Raw genomic sequence first — 22,448 nt, forward strand, 5'->3', positions numbered from 1 at the left:
AGAGGGTGAAGTTATCCCCACAATCTGAGGGAGAAATTCCTCACGCGCCACGAAGGGGTTGCGGCGGGTCGCCGTTCGCGGTCCACGCTGCTTCTCGGCAGCGGCTGCTGGAACTGCATCTGGAGGCCAAGCTGGTCTCATGTCCGTCATAGTTCCAACTGATCGGTTTGTGGCCTCGTAACATTCAGCTTGAATGCTCATGGAGACCCGCTCAGGTTGACGGGTCCTCTTTTTTCTTCCTCCTGATGTGCGCGGCCCCCGGCGGCTATCAGACCCTGCCGGGGGTGGTGTCGTAGCCGCTGGACTTTGCCGCTCCGAGTCTGATCTGCAGGTGATGATCAGGGCCTCTGCCTGATCGAGAACATCCTGCGTGATCCGAGGTAGATTTCTGCAAGCCCATCGTGTCGCCACGATGAAGGCTTCCCTCCAATCTCGGGTTAAATCACCGGGGAGATCCTGTAAAAGTTTCTCCAGCCTCTTTTGGTAGTGATCCTGGAGGATCTGCAGTGTGTTCTGTCCCCAGTTTTTTGCGTTGCCCTCAATGAGGTCTAACACATCATCCGTGGGATCAGCGGGTTTAATCAGTGAGGTCAATGAGTCCACTATGCGAGCGATCATCAGAGGTTCTGGTCTGTCCGGCGTGATGGTCACGTTTTGTAAGTGATGCACCATCTTAATTACAGCATGTAATTTGCGGATAAGCTGTCCAAGTCTTTCATCTGCAGGTCGCCGGAGGTCCTGCCTAACATCTGCTGGGGGTCCAAATCTTGTCGCTCGTCTGGTAGGTGAGCCCCGGACCGCTGCTGCATAAGAGCGGGGCTGTGGAAAATAAGGCCGGGACCCGTCGTACATAGGAGGCGCAGGCCAGTTAGGATTTGAAGGTGAAGCCCTACTCCAGCCAAAATTTGGGAACCTTGGCGCCCTCTTCCAGCCGGAGACGGGAAATGCACGGTCCATCCTATGGTCCGGTCGGCCCCGGTAATTAAAGCTGAGCGCACGGGGATTTCTGTAGTGTCTCCTCCCGTAGCGCACCGTGGTCCAAGCACCTCCATCCTCCTCTCCGTCGTAGAAGTGCATGGCAGGTGTTACGGTTTTTCCACCAGGCAAGAATGTAATCAAAAATAGAAAAACTTGCAAACTTTGAAAAAAGAAAAAAAGAAAAAAGCGGGACAACCACTTAAATGAGTGTTTTTATTCACAAAAATGTAAAAAAAAAAAATAAATAAACAATACAAAATTAGAATAAAGTGTGCTCGCTACGCGTTTCGGCAAATTCTGCCTTCATCAGGCTCTATGCACACCACAACAGCTACAACTTGGCTGGACAGGCGTAAAAGTGAAGTGAGAGACAAAAGGTGGCTGTTTTATTCACACTGTCTTACCAAGGAGCACGCGTCGGCCTCATGGGCCCTGCGTGTCCTGAGCCATGGGCCCTGTGCGTTCTAAGCCCCTCCCCTGCATGCATACTGCTAACCAGGCAAAAAGACACGTGAAACAAAACCTTTTCCTTCCAACCATGTTATTGCTTTATGTTTAAGATTATTTAAATTTCTAATAACTGATTAAGGGTTGGGATTAGGGTTCAGATTAAACTAAAGGTTAGGGTTAGAAACAGGACCAGGGGTAGGGTTAAAGTAATAATAATAATCATCATAAAACTGTAATAAGAACCATAAGAACAATAGCCATAATAACAGTAACAATGATAACAAAATCTCTCACACTGTTCACCATAAAGAAAAACCCTGGGTCATGAGAAAATGCTCCACCAGTGGGTTATGCACCTATCCATTATGAGCAATATTATATTTATGTTGTCACTTTCTTGTGCTAACAAAAGTTTCGGTTTGTCCCACCAAATGTTAATCCCGCAAAGAACAGGAAACATGATTAATACAGTCTTGTGTTTTGGGTCTGTATTTTTTTAAAAAGTTATCTATGGAAATAAAAGTTAAACCGTTTTTGAGGAGGTCACCTTGTTGTTCTGTCAGGGCATCACTTTTCAGTCAAAACCATGATATTGTGGGGCCATAAAGGGCTGTCCCCTTAAACACTCTACCCTGAATGGACTTGAAATGAAATATGAAATGAAATATCTTTATTTGTCATTGTACATGTACAACGAAATTACAGTGCAATTTTTTTCCGGTGGAATAAAAAGTCAAGTAAGAGTAGAAAACTAAAAACTGCGAAATAAGACAATATAAGAAAGATATGTTAAAAAATATACAACAAAATATAAAAGGAGGTTACACCTTCTCCGGTTATTGCACACTTCCCTAATAAATAAACTTTACTTAGCAGCGTTTAAGGCCACGGTGGCTCTCGGATAGAAGCTGTTTTTTAATCTGTTTGTCCTTGTTTTAATTGTTCTGTATCTCCTGCCTGAAGGCAGCAGTTCAAACTGGGAATGACCGGGGTGTGATGGATCCAGCAGAATGTTTTGAGCCTTTTTTAGGCAGCGGGAACTGTACAGTTCTTCCAGGGATGGGAGAGGGCAGCCGATGATCTTCTGGGCTCTCGTGGCGACTCTCTGGAGAGCTGTCCTAGCCGCAGCTGTGCAACTGGCAAACCAGGCACAGACACAGTACGTTAAAATGCTCTCTATTGAGCAGCGGTAGAAGGACACCAGCAGTTTCTCACTCAGTTTGTTTTTCTTTAAAAGCCTGAGAAAGTACAGTCTCTGCTGGGCCTTCTTCACCAGAGCAGTGGTGTTGGCGCTCCAGGTCAGGTCCTGCTCAATGGTGACGCCCAGGAGCTTGAAAGCAGCCACCCTCTCCACACAATCCCCACCAATAGACAGTGGCTGAATGACAGTTTTTTTCCTCCTGTAGTCCACCACCATTTCCTTGGTTTTTGTTGTGTTGAGGATTAGATTGTTTTTTTCACACCAGACACAGAGCCGCTCCACCTCGTCCCGGTAAGCGGACTCATCATTCCCAGAGATGAGCCCCACTACTGTGGTGTCGTCTGCAAACTTAATGATGGTATTGCTGGGGTGGGTGGAGGTGCAGTCTTGTGTGTAGAGGGTGTAGAGCAGGGGGCTCAGCACACAACCCTGTGGGGAGCCGGTACTGAGGGTGAGAGCTGTCGACGTGTGGGACCCTACTCTAACCCTCTGGGGGCGGGCTGTCAAGAAGTCCAAAATCCAGAGGCATGTGGAGGTGGGGAGTCCGAGGGCCTCCAGTTTGGAAACAAGTCTGTGAGGGAGGATGGTGTTAAAGGCGGAACTGAAATCCACAAACAGCAGCCTCACGTAGTTCCCCGGTTGCTCCAGATGGGGCAAAGCAGTGTGGAGAGTGGTGGTGATGGCATCTTCTGTGGACCTGTTCGCCCTGTATGCAAACTGGTAGCTGTCAAGTGTTGATGGAAGGCATGAGGTAATGTGGTTGCGTACCAGTTTATCAAGGCATTTTGTGATGATCGGGGTCAAGGCGACGGGTCTATAGTCCTTGAGGCCTGTGATTGTGGATGTTTTGGGCAGAGGGACAATAGTTGAGGATTTGAGGCAGGGTGGGACAATGGACTGATGTAAGGAACGATTGAAGATCTTAGTAAAGACCCCCGCCAGCTGGTCTGCACAGTCCTTCAGCACCTGTCCAGTGATGCCATCAGGTCCGACAGCCTTCCTCGGGTTCACAGACCTCAGCGTGCGCCTCACCTCATGTTCCTCTACCCTGAGGGAGGGGCCGTTGTTCGCTGATGCCTGTAATGCAGCTGTCTCTGGTGGCTCCACCTCGAAGCGGGCAAAGAAGAGGTTAAGCTCCTCTGCCAGTGAAGGGTTCCCATCAACAGCAGCAAGGTTTGGTCTGTAGTTGGTTAGATGTTGGATCCCTTGCCAAACCTGCCGTGTGTTGTTTGTTTTGAGGTTGTCTTCCATTTTTTGCTTGTAGTCTATTTTGGCCTGTCGGATGCCTCTCTTCAGGTTTGCTCTGGCAGAGCTGTACAGGTTCCTGTCACCGGACCTGAAGGCTGTGTTCCTCTCCCGCAGCAGTCGCTGGACCTCTCTGGTCATCCAGGGTTTTTGGTTTGGATACACTCGGATGTGCTTTTCCACAGTAACAGTGTCTGTGCAATGGTTGATATAGCACAGGACTGCTGCTGTGTGCTCCTCCAGGTCTGGGTGGTCGAAAATCTCCCAATTTGTTCTTTCAAAGCAGTCCTGCAGCTGGTGGGAGGCACCTTCGGGCCAAGTTTTAATAGTCTTTCTTTTGGTGGGAGCCCGTTTCCTGAGGGGGGTATATGCAGGGGCTAGGAGCAGGGAAATGTGGTCTGACTGGCCCAGGTGTGGGAGCTGTATAGCTCTGTAGCCATGTTTTATGTTGGAGTAAACTTTGTCTAATGTTTTTTCCCCTCTGGTGGCGCATTTCACATGCTGATGGAACATCGGGAACACAGATTTAAATTCAGCATGGTTAAAGTCCCCGGCAATGATGTGCACAGCCTCAGGATATTTGTCTTGGTTGCTGCTAATCGTGCTATGCAGGAGTCCCAGTGCCGAGTTAGCATTAGCATCTGGTGGTATATACTTAGTGGGTATTCCACTTTAAAAAATACCTCCAATGTTCCAACATTGCTCTGGCCGTGTCCTCGGTCCAGTGAATTGCATCTTTTTCTGTTGCAAAATGCGAGTCCTCCAGCAGGGGGATGTGTCTCATATTTTTTTTTAATATGCTGATTTAGTAGTTTCATGTTGTTCTGCTCCATTGCAGATAAGTTACCAGAAAAATTAACCAAGGGAACCCAGATGACAGCAGATGGAAATCTGTGTTTAGCCATCTTCAGAGCCCGCTGGAGCTGTTTAACTGCAGTTTCTTTAATGTTCTGACCTTTGGCGTTAATGCCGGCTGCAATGACCACATTCTGAACCACCAAATCCCACGGAACGTGGGCTATCTCAAATAAAGCCTGCATGTGGCGAAAATTAGCACCTGGACACCTCTCAATCTGTAGATCTGTGATGGAATATTCAGGGATTCTGGATAAATTTGAGTCACCAACAATAAGACACCTTTTCTCCACTTCCAGAAACCAGTCAATCAATTCTCTGTTTGTTTCAGGGTGACGCTTTACCTTGAAAACCTGCCGCTCTGGGGCAGGTAAGTCAACACGGGCTACTGGTGGCTCAGCACCGTCACCTGCTAGCTCCAGCCCTGTAATACAGCGTTCCTCCGCTGAAGCTGGAGATGCGCTGTCCTCCTGGCATTCTGTCACACCCGGGCTGTCCGAAATATTGTGATGATGTGGGGGGATTGCATGTTGTAGGGTGTTTTTCTTTTGCATGTTTGTGGTGCTACCTGTTTGTTGCATGCTTTCTATGGACACACCCCCCTTGTAACATAGCGCGCCGATCCACCACACCTGCTCCTCATCAGGAGGGACTTATAAAAGTCCTGAGGAGGAAAGCCAAAGGCAGTCGCACACCGACAGCAGGCGCATGCACGCGGGGCGCGAGTGGGACGCCGGGACCGCCAGACGTCGGGACCGCCAGACGTCGGGAAGACTCGCTGTGATCGGGACACACACTCTGAGAGCGCTGGGCGCTGGGACCATCAGTCTGCAGAGCGATCGACACTCAAGGGCAGGGCAGGGACCCTGCCTGTGTGTAAGTAGCCGAACGGGCTTCAGTAGACTGGTGGAAATAGGTGGGAGGGCTAGTGGCAGCCTGCATCAGGAATTGCTTTTCGTGCTGCCGCTTGCCTGTTTCCACAGATTCCAGCGTGTCCAGGAGAGCCAGCTGGAGGTGACGCGGAGGAGTGCCGGTCACAAACCCCAGAGGCGGAACGGAGCCCGCCCCCCAGGTCTTTGTGTGTATGTGTGACCGAACGCCCTCTTACATTTGTTAACCCAAATGGAGACTGGATTTGATAGGTTAAAAACATATAATTTATTAAAAACTTGACACAGATTCCATAAAAGAGAAAGTTAAAATGGACTCAGACAGTTGGACCGCACTCCAACACTGCATGAGGGCGGCTGCCTCCAAGATCGCCTCAGCCCCACTGCACTGGCGGGTAGCCACAAACACCACCAAGGGAGATACCTGATCCAACTCCCACCAGGAGTACCTGCTCAGGGTCCAAATACACACAAAAACACACCACAACCCAAACAGTGATTAAAAGAAAAATACAAAACAGAAGAGGTGCACCTGAGCAGGTCACCACTAATTTATGGGCTGAAAACAGGGGGGTCCCCCTTACACAATACCATATATGGCACCCACCAGCTACCATAAGGATAAAAGGAGGAGGCAGCTACCCTCAGCCAGGTCCAGACACCAAGATACTAAAAATGAGCACAACAGTTTAAAAAAATGGATAAAAGCAAGGGTGTCAAGCTTGATTAAAACATTAAAAACAATGACTAAAAACACTAAGCAAAACAGCAGTGGCAACTCTGCTGGAAAAAGAAAAATAAGTTAGTTCTCCCCTGGGACAAACACATGCTTTACAAACCCTTATATTACCTCTCATGCCCCAGGGTCAGAACTCATGCCACCACCTGTTAATATAAATAGAATTTAAAATGTTGCAAACTCAAATGCTAAAAACTTTAGTAAAAGGACTCAAATGATTAAAAGCTTTAGTAAAAACGGTCCACATGTCAAGCTCACCTACCAAGGCCAAACCAGGAAACCAGCATCTAGATTGAACTCCCACTGCTGCTATTTATCAGCCTTGTGAGCCAATCACAGCTCAACAGACAGGTGCTGGCCATGAATGCTAAACTATGGAACACCATGAGGGACAAACCACCACCCACAGCTCTGTCTGTCACATTTTACCCCCCCTTTTTTGTATCCGTGCCCCACGGATACAAAAACAAAAAAACAAATCTACCTTCTCAACACCATGGTCGAAAATAGGCAGTAATGCAACCCTCTAGCTCAGCTACCTGGGAGTTCGTAGCCCCATCTGCCTGATTTAACACTGATGCTGGGAGGTGATGCAGGTTTCTATGTCGTCCTGCTGTGGCGCGTGTAGACCTCCTCGGACCTTCTGCATCAGACCCAGGGGGTAACACAGGAGCTTGGAAAGGTTCTGTAGCAGGGACGCACTCTTCCTGAGGTGTAACATTGTCCACAAGGTCACCTTGAAGGAGGGTTTGTGCATAGAATGGTTCAGGTTGGCCACCTCTGGGGTCAAGCATGACCCATGCACCCTGGTCATCCTCCTCACCACCCGACTGCATTCCGGTTACCTGAGGCACTTCCTGCATGTGAGGCAGCTCTGAGGCCCGATCCACATTGGCTGCCTTCATCATGGTTCGGTGGACTTGACGAATCCTACCCAGATCTTGAACGGGTGCAACTGAGTATACAACTCCATCTGGTTTAGGGGCCTGTATTACCTTATGTAAAACAGGACTCCAGGCATCTTGAATCCTGGTGCGACCGCGCATGGTGCAGTTTTTCAGGTACACTAGCTGCCCCTCTGCCAATGGATCACAGAGGGTTTGGCGGTCATGCCGGTCTTTGCGTTTTAGGGCAGCTGCCTGTAGACGTTCCCTGGCGCCATGGAAGGCCACTGCAAGGCGGCGCTGATGTTCTCGCACCCAGTCAGTCACTTGCCCCCGTTCTGGCTCTTCAATCCTGCCCAGAAGGAAATTGACCGGCAGTTGAGGTTCTTGGCCAAACATCAAGTAGTACGGTGACTCACTTGTTGACTGATGAGTAGTGGTATTGTAACAGAACACCAATTGAGGCAGGTATTCTGGCCAGTGTCTTTTCCTCTCTGCTGGCAGTGACCGCAACAGGTCATGCATTGTCCGATTGAACCGCTCACACTGCCCATTTCCCTGGGGGTGGTATGGTGTAGTCCGGGATTTCTGCACTCCGTACAGGTTACACAGCTGACCGACAACAGCATTTTCAAAGCTGCGTCCTTGGTCGGAGTGGAGGCGAGCGGGAACACCAAAACGGAATAACCACTCCCGAACAAGGGCGCTGGCCACCGTTGCGGCTTTCTGGTCTCTGGTAGGCACCGCCTGTGTGAATTTAGAAAACACATCCGTCATTATCAAGACATGCTCTCTCCCGTCAGTAGCTGGCTCCAGAAGGGTAAAGTCCACTGCTAATATTTGGTTTGGGCGGGAAGCCAACAAATGCCCCATGGGTGCACTGAGTTTGGGCTGAGAGGTCTTTGCCAGGATACATCGTGTACAGTCTTTGCACCATTGTTTAACGTCATCGCTCATTCCTGGCCAATAACATCTCTGCCTTACTAGCTCAGTGGTACGTTCAATCCCCTGGTGGCCATGGTCATCGTGCAGCTGCTGCAGGACTTCTTCTTTGAGGCACATAGGCAACAGCAGTTGTAGGATCTCCTCCCCTCCATCTGGCCGCTGTACCTTTCGAAAGATCAAACCATCCTTACTTGTGACCTTGTCCCACTGCCGTAACAGTACTCGAACCGGTCCTGACAGTTTGTCCCGAGCACTGGAACTTGGGGCTTTCTGTGCCTTCCAGAAGTGAAGAAAGGCACCAATAGTGGGGTCTGCTTCCTGTAACAATTTGAGATCATTTAGAGTATATGAGGGAAAAGCAGAGACGGCATACTGGGTAAACTGCGGTTCCTGTCGAACAGCTTGATGTATAGCAACCGGGATGGCTACTCCTTCCAACATTGACTCAGTGTTCATCCTTGTCATTGCTGTGGGTGGCTGCCTGGACAATGCATCTGCATTTGTATTAGCCCGCCCTGGTCGATATCTTACATCATAGTTGAATGCCGACAGCTCGGCCACCCAACGATGCTCAGTTGCCCCCAGCTTGGCTGTCTCCAAATGACTTAATGGATTGTTATCAGTCCACACGGTGCAATGTTGGCCCCACAAATACTCCCGAAACTTTTCAGTCATAGCCCACTTCATTCCGAGAAACTCTAGTTTCATGGAACTATAGTTTTTCTCTGCTGGGCTGAGGCTTCGACTGGCATAGGCGATGGGTCTAACCCTGCCATCCTGCTCTTGAGACAAAACTGCTCCAAGGCCTGCATGGCTTGCATCCACTTCCAAAATAAACGGGAGGTTAAAATTGGCAAATGCCAGAGTGGGTGAACTCACCAGTCTCCTCCTAAGCTCATTGAAAGCTGCCTCACATGCATTGCTCCAGTGGCTCTCCAGGGGTGGTTCTTTTCCTTTTCTGCCTGCCAATTCAGCAACCAGGCGATGTAATGGCGCAGCCAGCTTTGAAAACCCCTCCACGAACCGCCTGTAATAACTGGCAAATCCAAGGAAGGACCGAAGCTCAGAGACAGTTGTGGGGTGTGGCCAATTGGCCACAGCTGATACCTTGGATGGGTCCGTAGATACCCCTTCACGGGAGACCAGATGGCCAAGGTAATTGACCTCCTTCCTGAAAAAGCAACACTTTTCCAGCTTAACTTTTAGTCCTTCTCTGTGCAGTCGACCCAGCACCCGATCCAGACGATTTAGGTGGTCCTCTACACTGGAAGAGAACACAATAATATCATCCAGATATAGTAGGAGGGATTGACAATGTTCTGCCCCAAACATCCTCTCCATCAACCGCTGAAAAGTAGCTGGCGCGTTGCACAAACCAAAGGGCATCCGGTTGAACTCAAATAGCCCAAATGGTGTGCAGAAAGCAGTCTTCGGGCGATCTCTCTCATTCACCGACACTTGGTTATAGCCGCTAGCCAGGTCGAGCGTGGAAAACCATTTGGCCCCACAAAGGGCATCCAAAGACTCCTCAATGCGGGGAAGAGGGAAGGCATCTTTCCTAGTCTTGCGGTTAAGCTGCCGGTAATCGACGCACATTCGGAGGGAACCATCCTTCTTTCGCACCAGGACAATAGGAGAGGCATAGGGGCTACTACTTTCCCTGATAACCTGACTATCCAACAGCTGTCTCAAGTGGGCCTTCACCGCCTCATAATCAGAGGGGGGCAACCGCCTATACCGCTGTCTAACAGGCTTGTCATCGAGCAGAGGGATTTCATGTGAAATCAGGTTAGTACAGCCAAGATCACTTTCAGACGCAGAGAAAACTGACTCATGCCTCAACAGAAATGTCCTCACTTGTTCCTGTTCGGTCTCCGATAGCTCAGACAGATCAATGTTCTGTAACTGTTGGCCAACACTACTAACGTGACCCTCGTGGACCTTGATAGAGGCTGTAACCCCAGACTCCTCTGGAATCTCACAAATCCCTGAAGGGAGCCCTTGAACTGTGGCTTGGACCAGATTACCCACAATGCTGCGGGGGTACAGTTTTGTCTGCGTGAGTGCTGCATTCACAACTGGAATGAAGGCTGTGCCATTCTCTACACGGACCAAACAAGGTGAAACCAAAAGGCCATCCGGTAACGGGCTACTAGCAGGCTCCAGCAGAACAGACGAGACATTGCCAAAGTGTGGTGCGCAAGTGGCCGCTACCAACTTAACTGTACCTCCCGGTATTAGAATAGGTCTGCGGCCTCTGACCTTGGCCAGGCCTGTTCTGACTGGATGACGCCGGGATTGATGACAATACTGTAGTGCCTGTTGCCATGGAGGTGAAGCATGCACTAGGGGTGGGAGATCAAACAAAGAAGGCCCATGCTGACCAAATAGCACATCATAGCACTGATTGATTACATTCATCCCTAAAACACCAGGCACCGCAGGACGAGGCTGGCCCGGGGGATCTTTGACCACTAGCCACCCTCGTTGAGGAATTACTTTTCCCAGCACCTCAACCGTGAACTCTGCGTAACCTGTGTAGGGAATGTCCAAACCATTGGCCGCACGTAGGTGCAACCAATGACAGTGCTGAAGGTCATCTTTAAAATGCTCCAAGAAAAAGCTCTCCACCATTGTAGACACCATTGAACCGGTGTCTAACAGACAGTTCACAATTACCCCTCCCACTCTAACAGCTACCTTAGGGCACTGTGCAACAAGGGAGGTCAAGTTAGGGTCAACTGAATTCTCACTGTTAGAGCCAGTAAGGTCCCCTTCCAACGTGTGGCTCAGCATGCTGGAGGGAACTAGTTTCCCACAACCTGGGAATTAAGACCACTATCCCCCTGTTGGGGGGATAGGGTAGAAGGGCTCCGAGTGCGAACGCGTTCATTATCACATTCTTTTGCATAATGACCCACTTGCTGGCATCGCCTACAAATGATGGCTGCACGGTTTGGCCGAGTTTGCCGCGGTGCTCTCTGTAATGTAGCCATAGCATCAGTCAGCTTATTAATCTGCTCCTGTTGCTTTAAGATTAGAGCACGCAACTCCACCAGTTCAGGGCCAATGACACCAACTGAGGGAGGGGGGGCGCCAGGCTTCACATTTGAACCTTGCATAGCACAAATAGAAGGGACTGGATAAATGCCACCACGACGATCCTCCCCTGGTCTACCTTCACGTTCCCACTGAATTGCTGTAGTCCGTGCCTCCCACATAGACATTTGCGGGGTTAAACGCACCAGCCTTTTTAACTCCCTACGAAGGTCTGGGTCCAGGACATGTTCAATAAACTGGTCGCGCAAGAGTTTGTCTGATTGAGGCACAGACTCAGGGGAGGTCTGCTTAATCTTGTCCATGACTGAGAGCAGGGCATGAGAATACTCTTGGAGGGATTCACCCTCCTGTTGTGTTCTGGAGAAAAATTTCTCTTGCAAGGCTACATAAGAACTTGAACACCCATACAGCTCCTTCAGAATATTGATAATCTTTTCTGGGTCTTCCCTCTCACATCTCGGCCTATATCGTATCTCCTCTTTAGCCTCACCCTCTAAATGGTCAAAGATGAAAAACGCTTTATCAAGAGCACCTAGGCGTCTAGCACGTACACAAGCTTCAACTTCCTCCACCCAGTCATCGATACCCACCCCCACACGCCCTCGGAACACTGGACACTTTCGCTCCCTGGGGAGGTACATCAATCTGTCCAACAAAGCCGGGCTTGGTGGGTCCACAAAGTCTCTGGGATTAGCCGGGCCGGCTGAAGCTTGCTGCTGTAGCAGCCGATCATTGGCCTCCTGAAGCTGGCGAACCTGGTCTCGTAACTGCTCCACTTCATCTGCCATCGCTGAGATGGAGTCTCTCTGAAGCGCTGGGCTGGCAATGTAGCACCCTCGTTATTCAAGTCCCACGGTGTGCCCACTGCTGTTTTGCTTTTAAAAACAAACTAAAAAGACATTTAAAAAAAACAAAAATCCAGATCCAAGTCTTAAATTCAGTAGAGGAATCCGATCCTGCCGACAACGCCACTTTGTGACCGAACGCCCTCTTACATTTGTTAACCCAAATGGAGACTGGATTTGATAGGTTAAAAACATATAATTTATTAAAAACTTGACACAGATTCCATAAAAGAGAAAGTTAAAATGGACTCAGACAGTTGGACCGCACTCCAACACTGCATGAGGGCGGCTGCCTCCAAGATCGCCTCAGCCCCACTGCACTGGCGGGTAGCCACAAACACCACCAAGGGAGATACCTGATCCAACTCCCACCAGGAGTACCTGCTCAGGGTCCAAATACACACAAAAACACACCACAACCCAAACAGTGATTAAAAGAAAATACAAAACAGAAGAGGTGCACCTGAGCAGGTCACCACTAATTTATGGGCTGAAAACAGGGGGGTCCCCCTTACACAATACCATATATGGCACCCACCAGCTACCATAAGGATAAAAGGAGGAGGCAGCTACCCTCAGCCAGGTCCAGACACCAAGATACTAAAAATGAGCACAACAGTTTAAAAAAATGGATAAAAGCAAGGGTGTCAAGCTTGATTAAAACATTAAAAACAATGACTAAAAACACTAAGCAAAACAGCAGTGGCAACTCTGCTGGAAAAAGAAAAATAAGTTAGTTCTCCCCTGGGACAAACACATGCTTTACAAACCCTTATATTACCTCTCATGCCCCAGGGTCAGAACTCATGCCACCACCTGTTAATATAAATAGAATTTAAAATGTTGCAAACTCAAATGCTAAAAACTTTAGTAAAAGGACTCAAATGATTAAAAGCTTTAGTAAAAACGGTCCACATGTCAAGCTCACCTACCAAGGCCAAACCAGGAAACCAGCATCTAGATTGAACTCCCACTGCTGCTATTTATCAGCCTTGTGAGCCAATCACAGCTCAACAGACAGGTGCTGGCCATGAATGCTAAACTATGGAACACCATGAGGGACAAACCACCACCCACAGCTCTGTCTGTCACATATGACTGGAGGGATCCTCGGAACAGCGTCGGGGGAAGAGAGACGTCTCCTGGTTTGGGATCAGTGATTCCCCCCTTTGAGCTGCATTTTTAAACCAGTTTAAAACTGTTCTTTGGACTTTTAGGTCTCTTTTATCCTTTTTAACTGTTCCTGGGATTTTTATCGTGTTTTACTGTTTTAATCCGTGCCTAGAATTTTTAGACGCATTTTATGCTTGTTTTAAGTGTCTTTTAACTGGAACTTTTTGGCCATTCATATGTTTTTTTTCCATCGGAATAAATTGTCATTGTGGCCAAGAATTTGGGTCCTCTTTGGTGGTGTGCGTGCGCTCTCCCCAGATCATTCCTCTAGCCCTTCAATACCCTCATTCAATTTTTTGTTGTTTACCCCATCTTTCAACCCTCCAGGCCTTACAATATGATCCAGCCCCGAACTACCTGAAGCTGGGGGGGTCAGCGTCCGTGTCCGCCTCATCCCCATCTTCCTCGCTGTCGTATTCATTATCGAACTCCTCCTCCTCCTCCTCGTGAAGAACCTCCCCGCCGCGGTTCTCCTCTCTATCGGAGCTTTCCTCCTCCTGGGAGCTGTCCAGTGCTGAAATTCGGGAAGGTGGCGCCCGTGCTGCCGGTCTGGAAGCAGAGGGTGAAGTTATCCCCACAATCTGAGGGAGAAATTCCTCACGCGCCACGAAGGGGTTGCGGCGGGTCGCCGTTCGCGGTCCACGCTGCTTCTCGGCAGCGGCTGCTGGAACTGCATCTGGAGGCCAAGCTGGTCTCATGTCCGTCATAGTTCCAACTGATCGGTTTGTGGCCTCGTAACATTCAGCTTGAATGCTCATGGAGACCCGCTCAGGTTGACGGGTCCTCTTTTTTCTTCCTCCTGATGTGCGCGGCCCCCGGCGGCTATCAGACCCTGCCGGGGGTGGTGTCCTAGCCGCTGGACTTCGCCGCTCCGAGTCTGATCTGCAGGTGATGATCAGGGCCTCTGCCTGATCGAGAACATCCTGCGTGATCCGAGGTAGATTTCTGCAAGCCCATCGTGTCGCCACGATGAAGGCTTCCCTCCAATCTCGGGTTAAATCACCGGGGAGATCCTGTAAAAGTTTCTCCAGCCTCTTTTGGTAGTGATCCTGGAGGATCTGCAGTGTGTTCTGTCCCCAGTTTTTTGCGTTGCCCTCAATGAGGTCTAACACATCATCCGTGGGATCAGCGGGTTTAATCAGTGAGGTTAATGAGTCCACTATGCGAGCGATCATCAGAGGTTCTGGTCTGTCCGGCGTGATGGTCACGTTTTGTAAGTGATGCACCATCTTAATTACAGCATGTAATTTGCGGATAAGCTGTCCAAGTCTTTCATCTGCAGGTCGCCGGAGGTCCTGCCTAACATCTGCTGGGGGTCCAAATCTTGTCGCTCGTCTGGTAGGTGAGCCCCGGACCGCTGCTGCATAAGAGCGGGGCTGTGGAAAATAAGGCCGGGACCCGTCGTACATAGGAGGCGCAGGCCAGTTAGGATTTGAAGGTGAAGCCCTACTCCAGCCAAAATTTGGGAACCTTGGCGCCCTCTTCCAGCCGGAGACGGGAAATGCACGGTCCATCCTATGGTCCGGTCGGCCCCGGTAATTAAAGCTGAGCGCACGGGGATTTCTGTAGTGTCTCCTCCCGTAGCGCACCGTGGTCCAAGCACCTCCATCCTCCTCTCCGTCGTAGAAGTGCATGGCAGGTGTTACGGTTTTCCACCAGGCAAGAATGTAATCAAAAATAGAAAAACTTGCAAACTTTGAAAAAAGAAAAAAAGAAAAAAGCGGGACAACCACTTAAATGAGTGTTTTTATTCACAAAAATGTAAAAAAAATAAATAAATAAACAATACAAAATTAGAATAAAGTGTGCTCGCTACGCGTTTCGGCAAATTCTGCCTTCATCAGGCTCTATGCACACCACAACAGCTACAACTTGGCTGGACAGGCGTAAAAGTGAAGTGAGAGACAAAAGGTGGCTGTTTTATTCACACTGTCTTACCAAGGAGCACGCGTCGGCCTCATGGGCCCTGCGTGTCCTGAGCCATGGGCCCTGTGCGTTCTAAGCCCCTCCCCTGCATGCATACTGCTAACCAGGCAAAAAGACACGTGAAACAAAACTTTTTCCTTCCAACCATGTTATTGCTTTATGTTTAAGATTATTTAAATTTCTAATAACTGATTAAGGGTTGGGATTAGGGTTCAGATTAAACTAAAGGTTAGGGTTAGAAACAGGACCAGGGGTATGGTTAAAGTAATAATAATAATCATCATAAAACAGTAATAAGAACCATAAGAACAATAGCCATAATAACAGTAACAATGATAACAAAATCTCTCACACTGTTCACCATAAAGAAAAACCCTGGGTCATGAGAAAATGCTCCACCAGTGGGTTATGCACCTATCCATTATGAGCAATATTATATTTATGTTGTCACTTTCTTGTGCTAACAAAAGTTTCGTCTTGTCCCACCAAATGTTAATCCCACAAAGAACAGGAAACATGATTAATACAGTCTTGTGTTTTGGGTCTGTATTTTTTTAAAAAGTTATCTATGGAAATAAAAGTTAAACCGTTTTTGAGGAGGTCACCTTGTTGTTCTGTCAGGGCATCACTTTTCAGTCAAAACCATGATATTGTGGGGCCATAAAGGGCTGTCCCCTTACACACTCTACCCTGAATGGACTTAGTGGGTATTCCACTTTAAAAAATACCTCCAATGTTCCAACATTGCTCTGGCCGTGTCCTCGGTCCAGTGAATTGCATCTTTTTCTGTTGCAAAATGCGAGTCCTCCAGCAGGGGGATGTGTCTCATATTTTTTTTTAATATGCTGATTTAGTAGTTTCATGTTGTTCTGCTCCATTGCAGATAAGTTACCAGAAAAATTAACCAAGGGAACCCAGATGACAGCAGATGGAAATCTGTGTTTAGCCATCTTCAGAGCCCGCTGGAGCTGTTTAACTGCAGTTTCTTTAATGTTCTGACCTTTGGCGTTAATGCCGGCTGCAATGACCACATTCTGAACCACCAAATCCCACGGAACGTGGGCTATCTCAAATAAAGCCTGCATGTGGCGAAAATTAGCACCTGGACACCTCTCAATCTGTAGATCTGGGATGGAATATTCAGGGATTCTGGATAAATTTGAGTCACCAACAATAAGACACCTTTTCTCCACTTCCAGAAACCAGTCAATCAATTCTGTGTTTGTTTCAGGGTGACGCTTTACCTTGAAAACCTGCCGCTCTGGGGCAGGTAAGTCAACACGGGCTACTGGTGGCTCAGCACCGTCACCTGCTAGCTCCAGCCCTGTAATACAGCGTTCCTCCGCTGAAGCTGGAGATGCGCTGTCCTCCTGGCATTCTGTCACACCCGGGCTGTCCGAAATATTGTGATGATGTGGGGGGATTGCATGTTGTAGGGTGTTTTTCTTTTGCATGTTTGTGGTGCTACCTGTTTGTTGCATGCTTTCTATGGACACACCCCCCTTGTAACATAGCGCGCCGATCCACCGCACCTGCTCCTCATCAGGAGGGACTTATAAAAGTCCTGAGGAGGAAAGCCAAAGGCAGTCGCACACCGACAGCAGGCGCATGCACGCGGGGCGCGAGTGGGACGCCGGGACCGCCAGACGTCGGGACCGCCAGACGTCGGGAAGACTCGCTGTGATCGGGACACACACTCTGAGAGCGCTGGGCGCTGGGACCATCAGTCTGCAGAGCGATCGACACGCAAGGGCAGGGCAGGGACCCTGCCTGTGTGTAAGTAGCCGAACGGGCTTCAGCAGACTGGTGGAAATAGGTGGGAGGGCTAGTGGCAGCCTGCATCAGGAATTGCTTTTCGTGCTGCCGCTTGCCTGTTTCCACAGATTCCAGCGTGTCCAGGAGAGCCAGCTGGAGGTGGCGCGGAGGAGTGCCGGTCACAAACCCCAGAGGCGGAACGGAGCCCGCCCCCCAGGTCTTTGTGTGTATGACTGGAGGGATCCTCGGAACAGCGTCGGGGGAAGAGAGACGTCTCCTGGTTTGGGATCAGTGATTCCCCCCTTTGAGCTGCATTTTTAAAGCAGTTTTAACTGTTCTTTGGACTTTTAGGTCTCTTTCATCCTTTTTAACTGTTCCTGGGATTTTTATCGTGTTTTACTGTTTTAATCCGTGCCTAGAATTTTTAGACGCATTTTATGCTTGTTTTAAGTGTCTTTTAACTGGAACTTTTTGGCCATTCATATGTTTTTTTCCATCGGAATAAATTGTCATTGTGGCCAAGAATTTGGGTCCTCTTTGGTGGTGTGCGTGCGCTCTCCCCAGATCATTCCTCTAGCCCTTCAATACCCTCATTCAATTTTTTGTTGTTTACCCCATCTTTCAACCCTCCAGGCCTTACAATATGATCCAGCCCCGAACTACCTGAAGCTGGGGGGTCAGCGTCCGTGTCCGCCTCATCCCCATCTTCCTCGCTGTCGTATTCATTATCGAACTCCTCCTCCTCCTCCTCGTGAAGAACCTCCCCGCCGCGGTTCTCCTCTCTATCGGAGCTTTCCTCCTCCTGGGAGCTGTCCAGTGCTGAAATTCGGGAAGGTGGCGCCCGTGCTGCCGGTCTGGGAGCAAAGGGTGAAGTTATCCCCACAATCTGAGGGAGAAATTCCTCACGCGCCACGAAGGGGTTGCGGCGGGTCGCCGTTCGCGGTCCACGCTGCTTCTCGGCAGCGGCTGCTGGAACTGCATCTGGAGGCCAAGCTGGTGTCATGTCCGTCATAGTTCCAACTGATCGGTTTGTGGCCTCGTAACATTCAGCTTGAATGCTCATGGAGACCCGCTCAGGTTGACGGGTCCTCTTTTTTCTTCCTCCTGATGTGCGCGGCCCCCGGCGGCTATCAGACCCTGCCGGGGGGTGGTGTCGTAGCCGCTGGACTTCGCCGCTCCGAGTCTGATCTGCAGGTGATGATCAGGGCCTCTGCCTGATCGAGAACATCCTGCGTGATCCGAGGTAGATTTCTGCAAGCCCATCGTGTCGCCACGATGAAGGCTTCCCTCCAATCTCGGGTTAAATCACCGGGGAGATCCTGTAAAAGTTTCTCCAGCCTCTTTTGGTAGTGATCCTGGAGGATCTGCAGTGTGTTCTGTCCCCAGTTTTTTGCGTTGCCCTCAATGAGGTCTAACACATCATCCGTGGGATCAGCGGGTTTAATCAGTGAGGTTAATGAGTCCACTATGCGAGCGATCATCAGAGGTTCTGGTCTGTCCGGCGTGATGGTCACCTTTTGTAAGTGATGCACCATCTTAATTACAGCATGTAATTTGCGGATAAGCTGTCCAAGTCTTTCATCTGCAGGTCGCCGGAGGTCCTGCCTAACATCTGCTGGGGGTCCAAATCTTGTCGCTCGTCTGGTAGGTGAGCCCCGGACCGCTGCTGCATAAGAGCGGGGCTGTGGAAAATAAGGCCGGGACCCGTCGTACATAGGAGGCGCAGGCCAGTTAGGATTTGAAGGTGAAGCCCTACTCCAGCCAAAATTTGGGAACCTTGGCGCCCTCCTCCAGCCGGAGACGGGAAATGCACGGTCCATCCTATGGTCCGGTCGGCCCCGGTAATTAAAGCTGAGCGCACGGGGATTTCTGTAGTGTCTCCTCCCGTAGCGCACCGTGGTCCAAGCACCTCCATCCTCCTCTCCGTCGTAAAAGTGCATGGCAGGTGTTACGGTTTTCCACCAGGCAAGAATGTAATCAAAAATAGAAAAACTTGCAAACTTTGAAAAAAGAAAAAAAGAAAAAAGCGGGACAACCACTTAAATGAGTGTTTTTATTCACAAAAATGTAAAAAAATAAATAAATAAACAATACAAAATTAGAATAAAGTGTGCTCGGTACGCGTTTCGGCAAATTCTGCCTTCATCAGGCTCTATGCACACCACAACAGCTACAACTTGGCTGGACAGGCGTAAAAGTGAAGTGAGAGACAAAAGGTGGCTGTTTTATTCACACTGTCTTACCAAGGAGCACGCGTCGGCCTCATGGGCCCTGCGTGTCCTGAGCCATGGGCCCTGTGCGTTCTAAGCCCCTCCCCTGCATGCATACTGCTAACCAGGCAAAAAGACACGTGAAACAAAACCTTTTCCTTCCAACCATGTTATTGCTTTATGTTTAAGATTATTTAAATGTCTAATAACTGATTAAGGGTTGGGATTAGGGTTCAGATTAAACTAAAGGTTAGGGTTAGAAACAGGACCAGGGGTAGGGTTAAAGTAATAATAATAATCATCATAAAACAGTAATAAGAACCATAAGAACAATAGCCATAATAACAGTAACAATGATAACAAAATCTCTCACACTGTTCACCATAAAGAAAAACCCTGGGTCATGAGAAAATGCTCCACCAGTGGGTTATGCACCTATCCATTATGAGCAATATTATATTTATGTTGTCACTTTCTTGTGCTAACAAAAGTTTCGGTTTGTCCCACCAAATGTTAATCCCGCAAAGAACAGGAAACATGATTAATACAGTCTTGTGTTTTGGGTCTGTATTTTTTTAAAAAGTTATCTATGGAAATAAAAGTTAAACCGTTTTTGAGGAGGTCACCTTGTTGTTCTGTCAGGGCATCACTTTTCAGTCAAAACCATGATATTGTGGGGCCATAAAGGGCTGTCCCCTTACACACTCTACCCTGAATGGACTTAGTGGGTATTCCACTTTAAAAAATACCTCCAATGTTCCAACATTGCTCTGGCCGTGTCCTCGGTCCAGTGAATTGCATCTTTTTCTGTTGCAAAATGCGAGTCCTCCAGCAGGGGGATGTGTCTCATATTTTTTTTTTAATATGCTGATTTAGTAGTTTCATGTTGTTCTGCTCCATTGCAGATAAGTTACCAGAAAAATTAACCAAGGGAACCCAGATGACAGCAGATGGAAATCTGTGTTTAGCCATCTTCAGAGCCCGCTGGAGCTGTTTAACTGCAGTTTCTTTAATGTTCTGACCTTTGGCGTTAATGCCGGCTGCAATGACCACATTCTGAACCACCAAATCCCACGGAACGTGGGCTATCTCAAATAAAGCCTGCATGTGGCGAAAATTAGCACCTGGACACCTCTCAATCTGTAGATCTGGGATGGAATATTCAGGGATTCTGGATAAATTTGAGTCACCAACAATAAGACACCTTTTCTCCACTTCCAGAAACCAGTCAATCAATTCTCTGTTTGTTTCAGGGTGACGCTTTGCCTTGAAAACCTGCCGCTCTGGGGCAGGTAAGTCAACACGGGCTACTGGTGGCTCAGCACCGTCACCTGCTAGCTCCAGCCCTGTAATACAGCGTTCCTCCGCTGAAGCTGGAGATGCGCTGTCCTCCTGGCATTCTGTCACACCCGGGCTGTCCGAAATATTGTGATGATGTGGGGGGATTGCATGTTGTAGGGTGTTTTTCTTTTGCATGTTTGTGGTGCTACCTGTTTGTTGCATGCTTTCTATGGACACACCCCCCTTGTAACATAGCGCGCCGATCCACCGCACCTGCTCCTCATCAGGAGGGACTTATAAAAGTCCTGAGGAGGAAAGCCAAAGGCAGTCGCACACCGACAGCAGGCGCATGCACGCGGGGCGCGAGTGGGACGCCGGGACCGCCAGACGTCGGGAAGACTCGCTGTGATCGGGACACACACTCTGAGAGCGCTGGGCGCTGGGACCATCAGTCTGCAGAGCGATCGACACGCAAGGGCAGGGCAGGGACCCTGCCTGTGTGTAAGTAGCCGAACGGGCTTCAGCAGACTGGTGGAAATAGGTGGGAGGGCTAGTGGCAGCCTGCATCAGGAATTGCTTTTCGTGCTGCCGCTTGCCTGTTTCCACAGATTCCAGCGTGTCCAGGAGAGCCAGCTGGAGGTGACGCGGAGGAGTGCCGGTCACAAACCCCAGAGGCGGAACGGAGCCCGCCCCCCAGGTCTTTGTGTGTATGACTGGAGGGATCCTCGGAACAGCGTCGGGGGAAGAGAGACGTCTCCTGGTTTGGGATCAGTGATTCCCCCCTTTGAGCTGCATTTTTAAAACAGTTTTAACTGTTCTTTGGACTTTTAGGTCTCTTTTATCCTTTTTAACTGTTCCTGGGATTTTTATCGTGTTTTACTGTTTTAATCCGTGCCTAGAATTTTTAGACGCATTTTATGCTTGTTTTAAGTGTCTTTTAACTGGAACTTTTTGGCCATTCATATGTTTTTTCCATCGGAATAAATTGTCATTGTGGCCAAGAATTTGGGTCCTCTTTGGTGGTGTGCGTGCGCTCTCCCCAGATCATTCCTCTAGCCCTTCAATACCCTCATTCAATTTTTTGTTGTTTACCCCATCTTTCAACCCTCCAGGCCTTACAATATGATCCAGCCCCGAACTACCTGAAGCTGGGGGGTCAGCGTCCGTGTCCGCCTCATCCCCATCTTCCTCGCTGTCGTATTCATTATCGAACTCCTCCTCCTCCTCCTCGTGAAGAACCTCCCCGCCGCGGTTCTCCTCTCTATCGGAGCTTTCCTCCTCCTGGGAGCTGTCCAGTGCTGAAATTCGGGAAGGTGGCGCCCGTGCTGCCGGTCTGGGAGCAGAGGGTGAAGTTATCCCCACAATCTGAGGGAGAAATTCCTCACGCGCCACGAAGGGGTTGCGGCGGGTCGCCGTTCGCGGTCCACGCTGCTTCTCGGCAGCGGCTGCTGGAACTGCATCTGGAGGCCAAGCTGGTCTCATGTCCGTCATAGTTCCAACTGATCGGTTTGTGGCCTCGTAACATTCAGCTTGAATGCTCATGGAGACCCGCTCAGGTTGACGGGTCCTCTTTTTTCTTCCTCCTGATGTGCGCGGCCCCCGGCGGCTATCAGACCCTGCCGGGGGGTGGTTTCGTAGCCGCTGGACTTCGCCGCTCCGAGTCTGATCTGCAGGTGATGATCAGGGCCTCTGCCTGATCGAGAACATCCTGCGTGATCCGAGGTAGATTTCTGCAAGCCCATCGTGTCGCCACGATGAAGGCTTCCCTCCAATCTCGGGTTAAATCACCGGGGAGATCCTGTAAAAGTTTCTCCAGCCTCTTTTGGTAGTGATCCTGGAGGATCTGCAGTGTGTTCTGTCCCCAGTTTTTTGCGTTGCCCTCAATGAGGTCTAACACATCATCCGTGGGATCAGCGGGTTTAATCAGTGAGGTTAATGAGTCCACTATGCGAGCGATCATCAGAGGTTCTGGTCTGTCCGGCGTGATGGTCACGTTTTGTAAGTGATGCAC

The 22,448-nt window shown here is 49.4% G+C and overlaps 1 long non-coding RNA gene across 1 annotated transcript; it reads right to left on the bottom strand.

Annotated features, from left to right (window-relative positions):
- Positions 1-5,863: 5,863 nt before the first annotated feature.
- On the bottom strand, positions 5,864-6,593 carry LOC144996455 (uncharacterized). Its single transcript, XR_013659398.1, has 3 exons — positions 6,470-6,593; positions 6,227-6,288; positions 5,864-6,068 (listed from the first exon to the last, which is right to left on the bottom strand). It is a non-coding gene; the product is annotated as an uncharacterized LOC144996455 (long non-coding RNA).
- Positions 6,594-22,448: the final 15,855 nt, after the last annotated feature.

The sequence above is a fragment of the Oryzias latipes genome, chromosome 12 (assembly GCF_053564925.1).
Source record: "Oryzias latipes strain Hd-rR chromosome 12, Olatipes_Hd-rR_3.1".
In the NCBI taxonomy this organism is placed as follows: domain Eukaryota; kingdom Metazoa; phylum Chordata; class Actinopteri; order Beloniformes; family Adrianichthyidae; genus Oryzias; species Oryzias latipes.